Source organism: Lipotes vexillifer, unplaced genomic scaffold (genome assembly GCF_000442215.2).
Source record: "Lipotes vexillifer unplaced genomic scaffold, Lipotes_vexillifer_v1.1 scaffold397, whole genome shotgun sequence".
NCBI classification, from domain to species: Eukaryota; Metazoa; Chordata; class Mammalia; order Artiodactyla; family Lipotidae; genus Lipotes; species Lipotes vexillifer.
Window position 1 is genome coordinate 2,525,458 of NW_006772681.1, and position 10,006 is coordinate 2,535,463.

At 52.2% G+C, this 10,006-nt stretch overlaps 1 non-coding gene and 1 pseudogene across 1 annotated transcript; one reads left to right on the top strand and one right to left on the bottom strand.

Annotated features, from left to right (window-relative positions):
- Positions 1-1,636: 1,636 nt before the first annotated feature.
- Positions 1,637-1,708, top strand: TRNAG-UCC (transfer RNA glycine (anticodon UCC)). The gene has a single exon. It is a non-coding gene; the product is annotated as a tRNA-Gly (tRNA).
- A 2,417-nt stretch (positions 1,709-4,125) lies between these two features.
- On the bottom strand, positions 4,126-5,391 carry LOC103069694 (inositol polyphosphate 1-phosphatase pseudogene; annotated as a pseudogene).
- Between the last annotated feature and the right edge of the window lie 4,615 nt (positions 5,392-10,006).

The window sequence follows — 10,006 nt, forward strand, 5'->3', positions numbered from 1 at the left end:
GGGTAGAGTCAGTTTCCGGGAAACCACGTGGCCTCCCAGTGAAAATCAGGGTCTGGCAGGATGGTGGATAAAAGGGAGGAATGCAAGAAAAGCAAAAGTATATGCCCCTCCAAAGACTTGTACTTGAATATACATAGCAACGTTATTCATAATAGCCCCGAATCCAAATTCCCATCAAGCAGTGAACAGATAAAACAAAATGTCATATATCCGTAAGGTGAATACCACTCAACACTAAAAGGGAAAGAAGTATTGATATATGCAACAACGTAGATGAACATAAAAAACAATACGCTGAGTGGAGGAAGTTAGACACAAAGACTACATATTATATGTTTCCATTTATAGGAACTTTCTAGAAAAGGTAAAACTAGAAAGCAGATCAGTGGTTGCCTGGGGCCTGGGATGGGAGTGGGGATTGACTGCAAACGTGCACAAGGGGATTTCGGATTGTGGTAACTGTTGCACACTATAAGTTTATTAAATCTCATCCAAATGAATAAAATAAGTAAACTTTAGGGTATGTAAATTATACCTCAATAAAGCTGTTTTTAAAAAAGGCTGATGGGGGCAAAGAGGATGCTATGGCTATTAGGGTCCATGCAGAGAACGATGGTGCCACTCATGAATCAGGGGACAGAGAGGCAAGGGCAGGCTTGAGGGCAAATGCTGAGGTCCCTCTGGACAGGCTGAACAGGAGGTGCTTCTGGGACATCAGGAGTGCCATCCAGCAGAGCTCCGGGTAAAGGGCAGGGATGGAGCTGGGGGTCTGGGGATGGTGGGTGTTCAGAAGGACACTGAAGCGGTGGCAGTGGATGAGTCCCCCCGAGACGGTGTGGTCTGAGAAGAGAAGGCTGCCATGATAGAGCCCTGAGAAGCAGAAACATCTAGTGGACCAACAGAGGAAGGGAAACCGGCAAAAGCATGAGATACTCTGATAGCCAGAGAAGCTAGCAGAGGTCCCAGTCAGGGCACGTGCCAATGCCCAGAGCCTGGGGCGCTGTGGACTGAGGTGCGGCCACCAGGTGAACCACAGGAGGTCCTGGTGGCCTTGGCGAGAACAACGACCATGGAAGGGTGAGATGTGATCCAGGCTGCAGTGGGTGAGGAATACAAGGGGTCGGTGAGCATAGTCAACACCGCTGAGAAGCTCAGCTGGCAAGGGAAGGAGGAAGCGGGGTAGCTGGGGGCAGGGCGGAAACCAAAGGCAGAAGCAGTGGGCACGGTCCACACTCTTGATAGGTGTGGCTGGGAAGAGGAGGAGACAGGCGGTGTGGGGCAGCTGCAGCCACTCCAAGCTCCATGACACTCCTGGAACCGGGCCACCTGCCCATTGCCCATGCCGCCACGCCCCATCAAGCCACCCCAGCTACTCACACTGGGGAGACACGGCTCTTGCTGGGGCTGGCTCCCAACCCGCCCTGGCCACTGTCCGCTGACCAGCACAGTGTGGCTGCATCTCAAGTGTGGCCAGGCTGGACATGGAGGTGACGGCATTTAATGGAGCAGAGGATGGCTCTCGGGCATTGTTCCGACCTTTTCTCCAGACCCCACCCACAGGGTCCTGGCCCTCAGAGACAAATTCTGAGAGTGCTTTGTGTGACAGCTTTGTGTGAAATGTCAAGTGGGAGGGAATTCCCTGGTGGTCCAGTGGTTAGGACTCAGCACTTCCACTGCCATGGCCCGGGTTCAATCCCTGGTCAGGGAACTAAGATCCCACAAGCCGTGCTACAGCCAAATGAATAAATAAATAAAAAGAGGGTTAAAAAAAAAAAGAAATGTCAAGTGGGAGAAACTTCTCGGCACTACCTTCACTTTAGATCTGGGCATCACCCCCCCCCACCTGATAACCCAGATGCCCATCAGCCCGGGGGGCATGAGACTGGTACCGGTCAGCCTATTTTTCCAATTCTACACACAGCTATCAGTTGGCTCCTCCCCACAGCCCTGACAGGTTGTCATCATTACATCCATCTGGCTGACAAGGAGAATGAGACTCAGAGAGGTTGAGTGGCTCAGCTAAGGTCACACAGCAAGTGAGTAGCACAGGTGGGTTTGACACCCAGGTCAACCTGCCTCAAGAGCCTGCTCCCTTTCCCCCACTGACCCTTGACAAAGGGTGTGGAAAACAAAAGAGGATGGCAGGAGGGGTGGGGGAGGGGAGGCTGGAGTTCTGAATGGCAAAGTGGTGAACCAGGTTGGAGCCCCAGTTCTGCCCCAGCTCCTGGGGCCAGGGTGAGTCACTCTCCCACACAAGGCCTCAGTTTCCCTAGCTGTACAATGAGCTCTTAGGTCCCTTGTGGCTGCCACATGCTGAGTTCTGTGACCAGGTGCTTATCGGAGACACTTCTGCCCTTTATGGTAGAAACAAAAAAACGCCCCTGGGAAGGTTAGCAGCAGGGAAAGGCCATGGTGGGGGGAAAAGGGTCTCCTCTACCAGGCCGGGCCCTGGAGGAGCTGCACCCAGGGAATATGGTCAAGCCCAGCCTATATGCTGGCTCAGCACTTTGCTGGGACAAAGGTCCAGCCTGATATCATTGTGCCTCTTGCAGGAGCTGCCCCGTCTCAGTCATCCCAGTCATCCCAGCAGGACCTGCCACAAGGTCCTGAGTCTCTCCCTCTTTCAGCTGTGGCCTCCCTGTCTGCAATCCTCCAGCGAAGGAGCTCTCCAGGCCAGCTTTCTCCCCACCCTCAGCTCCCCTGCCCACCCCTCCTCCCTGCTTCCACAACTGCAGGCCCTCTGGAGCCTCACGGCTGCCCTAGTGTCTCCATGGGAGATGCCTGAAGGATGACCCATTAGTCAGAGAGTCAAGACCTTCCAAAAGGAATCAGAGTCCCAGAGAGGGTAGGTGCCTAAGCAAGGCCACACAGCAGACACGGGGGGCCAGCATGGAACCTGGGCCTCCTGACCACTCAGCTCATTTCTGTGACACCTTCCAATGGTTTTTATGACAGAAAATATTTTATTCTTCTTTATGTCTTTGTGTTATGTTTATAACTCAGACCCACATCCTGATTTTCAGTTCACCAGACATATTTACAGTCACTCAAATGCTACTCCCTGAAGTGACCATGGCTCAGTCCCCTTTCTGCCCACACAGGTGACCTCACCCAGCCTTGTGGCTTTTAACACCCTCTCTCTCTGCCCCTCCCTCCTCCTCTTCCGTCCTCCTATTCTCTCTCTCCTCACATTCAATCCATCAGGAAATCGTGTTGTCCCTACCTCCAAAACATCTCCAGAATCCAACCACCCCTTGCCACCTCCACCTCTGCCGTCTGGTCCCACCCACCATCATCTCTCTCCTGGATTAGAGCTGTAGCCTCCCCATGGCCTCCCTGTCTCCACCCTTGATCCCTTCAGCCTGGTCTCCACACAGTAGCCAGAGGATCCTGTTAAGATGCAAGTCTCTGCTCAAAGCCCTCAGGGCTCTCACCTCACTAGTAGTAAAAAGACAAAGACCATGCCTTGGCTTATAGGGCCAAACACATCTGGCCTCCATGTGCCCTCTGACCTCACCTCCTGCCACTCTCCCCATCAAGTACCCTCTGTTCCCCCTATACTGGCCTCCCAGCTGTTCTTCTGTCACAATCCACTCCCAACCCAGGCCCTTTGCACTTGCTATTTCCACCACCTGGAGCGCTGCTCCTTGGATATCCAAATGAATCCCACCCTCCCTCATTTCTTTGAAGCCTCTGCCAAAAGTCACCTCCTCAGAGAGGCCATCCTGGACCTGGACCCCCCTGTCTAACCGTGCTCACACTCTCTGTCCCTTTGCCCTGCTTTATAGCATGCAATACCACCCAGATTCTAGTACATCACAACTACTGGTTGGTTCGATGAGTCCCATCCCGAAAGTAAGCCCGGCAGGGAAGACACTATCTCTTTTCCTTACTGATGTATCTGGAGCCCCCGGCCCAGTGGCTGGGACACAGAAGATGCTCAATAAATACTTATTGAGCAAATGACAGGATGAGCCCTAGCACCTGCCCTAATGTCTTTTTTTTTTTTTTTTTTGCAGCACGAATACCAGTCATTTATTGACATTAACATTATGAACACATAATGGAAAAATGCTCCTCAAAAGAGGAAGGTGAACTTTGACTGTCAATAGGACAAAGCTGTCTTCAAAAGATAGAGAGGTGGAAGCTAGGTTCACAGTTGGGTTTCGAGTCCCTGAGGATGGAGCTCATGTATGTATGTGCATCCACAGGCGCAAGGTGCCGGAGGAGGTGGCTCAGGAATGTCTCCAGCTGCTTCTTTGATCTGTAAGCGATTAGTCCTCCCTTGTTGGCCCACTGGTCCACTCCAGCAGCGTCTCTGTTTCCCACGTGGTACACCAACTGTGGCAAGTCAAGCCCCGAGTTGGGGTTTCTTTCCAAGCACTCTTTTAAGTCCACCATTCCCCCACCCGTGGCCCTGAGGATGGCGTGAGCAGCACAGAGTCCCACTTGAACGTGGTATCTTCTGAGAAGATGTAAATGTCAACAAGGCCGAGGACAACACAGAGGCTCTTGTAACCAGCCCCAGCTGCCCAGAATATACGCTCTCCACACACACACGTGACAGTGCAGCCTTGATGGTCTCCTTTTCACTTGTACTAATGACATCTGAGAACGGGTGGGAGCATTCTGCCTCAGAGCTGGGGTTTTGGGTCACTTGGCTCTGCGTTTCACTGCTGTTTCTTGTAGAGACGGGAGGCAGAAATGAATGGATATTGGTCCCCAGTTAAGAAAGGCCCCAGTAGCACTGTCCTTTCCACCTGAGGGTGTTTAGGTCTTGTGATACAAAGGTTGGTTGATGACTCCCATCAGGGGCACCCCTGTCTGCATGTCATAGACACCAATTAAAATAGTGACACACTGAAGTCCACTGGGGAAGATTCCTTGGTTGGATTTAATGTCAGCAGAACCTTTTATATACTGATAAGTTGCATCTATAGGATACACCCAAACTCCCAAAGTGTCCTGCGGAATGTTGATCTCTATTGCATCCAGAGCTGGGTCACTAAAGACAACGTCCTGATGTACAACCTTGGCTAATGTTTCAGATGCCAGCTTGTTACCATTAAGGACTTTGTTGAGAAGATCTACTGTTTCTCCCACTGTTGGACAAAGTCTCATGATAATCTTTTCCCCCAAATAATTTGTAAACTCATGGGATTCTTCTCCACAAATTTTTTTCCCCCAAGCCTGGAAACTTGTTTTCTGTATGTGGTTTTATAACTTCCTGCACCAGTACACCAGCCAGGGTCTTGAAATCAACCGCAAACTTCTTGTTCTTTTCTCCCTCTTTCTTTTCTTCTATCAGCGGCTGGAAGAGGGCTTGCACGCCCGGGCAACGTTGGCAGCTTTCTCAGAGACACAGAGCAGCTCCCGGAGGATACCTGACATTTCTGAACCTGGCTTTTCAGTTGCAGCGTCTGGTGGAATCGGCACCCACCCTCCGGGCCGTCAGCTTAAGCAATATTAAATAACATTTTCCTTTGGTCATTTGAATTTAATCCTGTGCAATTTGTTACAACTCTCATTCGCATCAAGGGAAACCTAACCATCATTACTCTTCCGGAGAGGCGATGGGTGCATGCTGGTCGCCCAGCCTGGGGACCCGGATCCGAGCAGGAAGGGAGGCTGTGGTGCCGAGGCGAGGGGGGCGTAAAGAGGAAAGCGTATTACCTAAGCCAGGATGCGAAGCCCACTGCCCTAATGTCTTGTAGGGCATCTGCCATTTACAGCATCATTACAATGACATGCCAGGTCCTGCCAACGGGCAGAGCTGACATGAAGGTAAGGGTAATCCCAGCAGCAGCAGGTGCTTCTCGCTCCTCTGTGCCGTGTAATCGGGTCTCCCTAACTCTGCGAACCCTCCTCCATTACCCCCATTTTACAGAGGGAACTGTAGGCTCTGAGAGGCAAAATGACTTGCCTGAGGTCAGAGAGGCAGCATGCATTAGAGTTGGCATTAAAATCTAGATCTGTTGGGCCCACAGACACCCCACCACAACTCTAGCTTCCCTGGCCTGGCATCTGACCCCTCAGGTCTTCAGGGTTCCTGAGTTAGGGGCACATGGTGCTGCCAGGTGACAGGTAGGGTGAAGTCACCCTGATGGGAACAATGCCCCACTCTCCCCGCCAGACCAGCCTCTGGGGGCAGCAGAGGCCTGACGCCCAAAGTAGGAGGGGCCAGGCATCAGTGACTACATCTCTCTCTGGCCTCTCCAAAGGGGAGACAAAGCCCTCAGCACACGTCACCTCCCTGCCATCTGCTGCTGAGACGCACTGAGTAATCACCTACTGTGTGCAGAGGTCTGTGCTGACACCGTGGGAGATCTCCCCATAGAAATAACAGCTGAGTAATATCAGGCCCATTTTACAGGCCAAGAAAGTGAGGCCCACATTTTGTCAAGCACCTGCCAATCCAGGTATCTAAAGAAGCTGAATTCTGACTCTCAGAAGGGTCAGGACGGGGCAGGTGCTGGCATGAAGAGAGAATGTCCCCAGGGCCAGGATGATGGATGAGATTGCAGGAGGCCACCCCCACTGCCCTGCCCAGGAGGGACTGTCTTCACCACAACCCAGGCACTTGCTCAAGTCCCACAGCCCCGAGAAACTCATCCACTACCTCGTCTCTGCCCCCCCCCCCCAACCACAGGGGAACTGCCTCTCCAGCACATAAGAAACTGGTGCCAGGGGTGGGATGGAGCCAGCCAGGCCCAAGGTCAAGTTGAGCAAGGGGGACAAACGAGGCTGTGCACATGCCAACGTCCTGCCTCCCTGTGCAGATCACTTTCCTGTCCCCAGGCACCTCCTTCAGAGACACAGCTGGGGAAATCACGCAGCCGCCCAGGACTCCCATGCTGAAAATATGGCAACTGTGAGATGCTGACACTCTTGTTCGCTTGGGGATGGGGGGCTGGCATGAGCACCACTGTGCCCGTTGGGGCTGCTCCTCCAGGGGCAGGAAAGTGGGGCTAGGGCGGGGAGGATGTCGGTATGAGGAAGGCGGCCATCTCCTGGGGATACTGGAGATGCTGCTCTCCCAGGAGCACCTTAGGGAATTAAGCTTCCCAAGAAATAGCAATTATTGATAGATGCAATGACTGTATAATTTATCTTCCAAACCAAGAGCTTATAAGATTGAAAGGGAAGCTGTTAATAATTACTCCAGAACTGACCTGGGAAAATCATGACATGGGCACATTAATTACTGAACACCTACTATGTGCCAGCATGAACGCTAGATACTTTGCGGGCATCATCCATCTTTATCCTCATAACAACCCATGAAAAGGCACTGCAGCCACGCTGGCCTCCTCCCTGTTCCTCTGTCATGTCTGACAGAGAGCCCACCACGAGAGCCCTTGTCTTGGGCTAAAGTACTGAAAGGCCCTGTTACAAGACACACCCCCTCACTGCCAGGACCCCATTCCCACCATAATCAACCCATTTTCAGCCATTGTGACTTCCCATTTCATAGGGAACAGATGTCAAGGTCAAGGTATGGGTGAGAAAGAGGAGAAAGTGAATGGGGAAGACCTGGGGCTGGGAAGGAGGATAATTGGGGTCAGGGGTTGAAGAAATGGGTCCTAAGACCTTGTAGTGATGGAAGGAAGACAGAGAACGGAAGTGAAAGGACTTGCATAAGGTGTAGCCTTCGAGGTCCTTGGTGGAGCCACATAAACTCCACCCACTTCTCTGAATATATCATCTACTGGCTCATCCCACACCACACACCAGGCACAACCTGCTCTTCCTGCCTCCACCACTTTGTGTGTGCTGCTCCCCCATCCATGATTCCATCTGCCAATCTCAACTGGGCAACATCCTCGCCACTCTTCAAGGCCTGCTTGAAACACCACTGCCTCCAGGCAGCCTTCCCTGATGGCTCCTCTTTAGGGTTTACCCCTCCCTCCCCTGGGCTCAGCACCTGTTCAGGCTTCCAGTGTCTGTGGAGTGAGGCCCGAGGTCCTGCTAAGGGTGAACAGGGCTGCCTTAGCAGCCCACCAGCCCACGCTTGCAGGGCAGTTCATCACTGAACCCCTCTAGGCAGCCACAACAGTCTCCCACCAGTGATGACAAGCGTGGGGCGCTCATAATGATGAGGTTCAGATCCCAGGAATCTCGATGGGGCAGGAATCTGAAGTGTCAAGTCTCTCCAAGGGATTTCAGTATGTGCTAAATTTCAAGGCCCTCTAACAAGGCAGGTGAGGAGTAAATATCTGCTGGAATGAAAAACGTCATAGAAACAGGAGGCGGCTGCCCCTGATGTCCTGAAGGAAAGCCCTCATGAGGTGCCTGCAAACTAGTAACAAAGACAATAGCTGACATTGGCTGGCGCTTGCCACCCACAAGGCTCAGTGCTCCTACCAACTGAGCAAACGTGCAAAGCAACCCCATGAGGCAGGTGCCATCGTTCTCCCCATCTCACAGATGAGGAAACTGAGGCTCACAGAGAAGTGACCTGCCTGAGGTCTCAAACCTGTTAAGTGGCAGAGCTAGGATCTGAACCCAGGACAACTGGCCCCGGAGTCTACACCATGGTGACCACTGTGGTGTGCACTGGCCCTGGGATATGGCCACGAACAAATGACCCTGGTCCCAGTTTGTCTGTCAGCAGGCAAGAAACACCAAACACACAAAAACACATACTTTTAAATTATGGCACATATGAGGAAGGAAAAGAATCAATGCTTCCAGAAGACAACTGCAGGAGGACTTATTGCAGATCTCCCTGATGAATGCCCTTTGCCTCAATTTTCTCATCTATATAATGGAGGAGTGGGGCCAGCTGATCCCTGGAAACTTTCCAGCTAGCACATCCCAGGAATCCAGGTTTCCTTCCTCTGGGCCTTGGTTTCCCCATCTATACAGTGGGCTGGAGGGAGAGCTGAGTCAGTGGTGACCCCTTCAAACTCAGCTCCTGGGTTTCCCAAGGCCAAGTCAGCCTGAGTTTCCTAGAGCCAGGTCTTCAGGTGTGCAACTGCCACCTGTTGCCACGGTAACGCTAGAGCCTAGGATGGGCATGCGGTGATGCTGGGACCTGGAAGTGGCGCCCTGGCTCCTTCCCTTCTAGGAAGGCGAGCCTCCGTATCCAGTGGACTCATTGAGCCAGGGGAAGGGGTGGACCCTTGGCTTTGCTGGCTCATCCAGAGCCCTGCTATCTCCATATGGTGAGGATGAGGGTCCCACCCCGCTGAAGACGACCTGCCATCCAGGGCCCCAGCCACAGCTGAGAGCCATTTCGTTCTCCTCAGGGCCCGGTGGTCACTGGGCTCTATCCATGGTGCTGAAACCCCAGCAGCTCTCCTAAGACAGGGTTCCCTTTGGCAAACACTTCCAGGAGCTGACTCTGCTGGGGTTTGGGAATTCGAGAAGGAAGATTAGTACTTGGGGACAGGCAGGGAGCCATGGCCAGTCAGGTTCCACACTCCCCAGCAGTGTGCTCTCAGGATGGCCCTTTGCCTCTCTGTGCCTCAGTTCTGTCAAGGTAAACTGGGGACAATAAGCATTCTGACCTCATGGGTCTGCAGTGAAGAGTGAATGCACAGAAGTATGTGGTGCATGGAGGGGCCCAATGAATGCTAGCTATTAATGTTAGATTGTGTGCATGTTATTATTCGTGAGGCTAACTATGATTGGGTGCCTGTTGTGTGCCCAGTCTTCCAAGAATTTTACCTGCGTCTACTCACAGAAGTCCTGCAAAGTAAGTACTAAAATGAGGATAAGAATACAGACATTCTGGGACTTCCCTGGTGGCCTAGTGGTTAGGATTCCGGGCTTTCACCACCGTGGCCTGGGTTCTATCCCCAGTCAGGGAACTGAGATCCCTGTAAGACACTCAGTGCAGCCAAAAACAAAAACAAAAACAAGAAACATTCTGAAGCTCAGAGAGGTGAAGTTAGCTGCTCAAGATCACACAGCTAGTGAAGTGGGGAGCAGAGATTCAGACCAATGGGCCTTTAAAATCACCAAATCTATCCCACACCACTTCAGCTGTTCAGATGGGAAA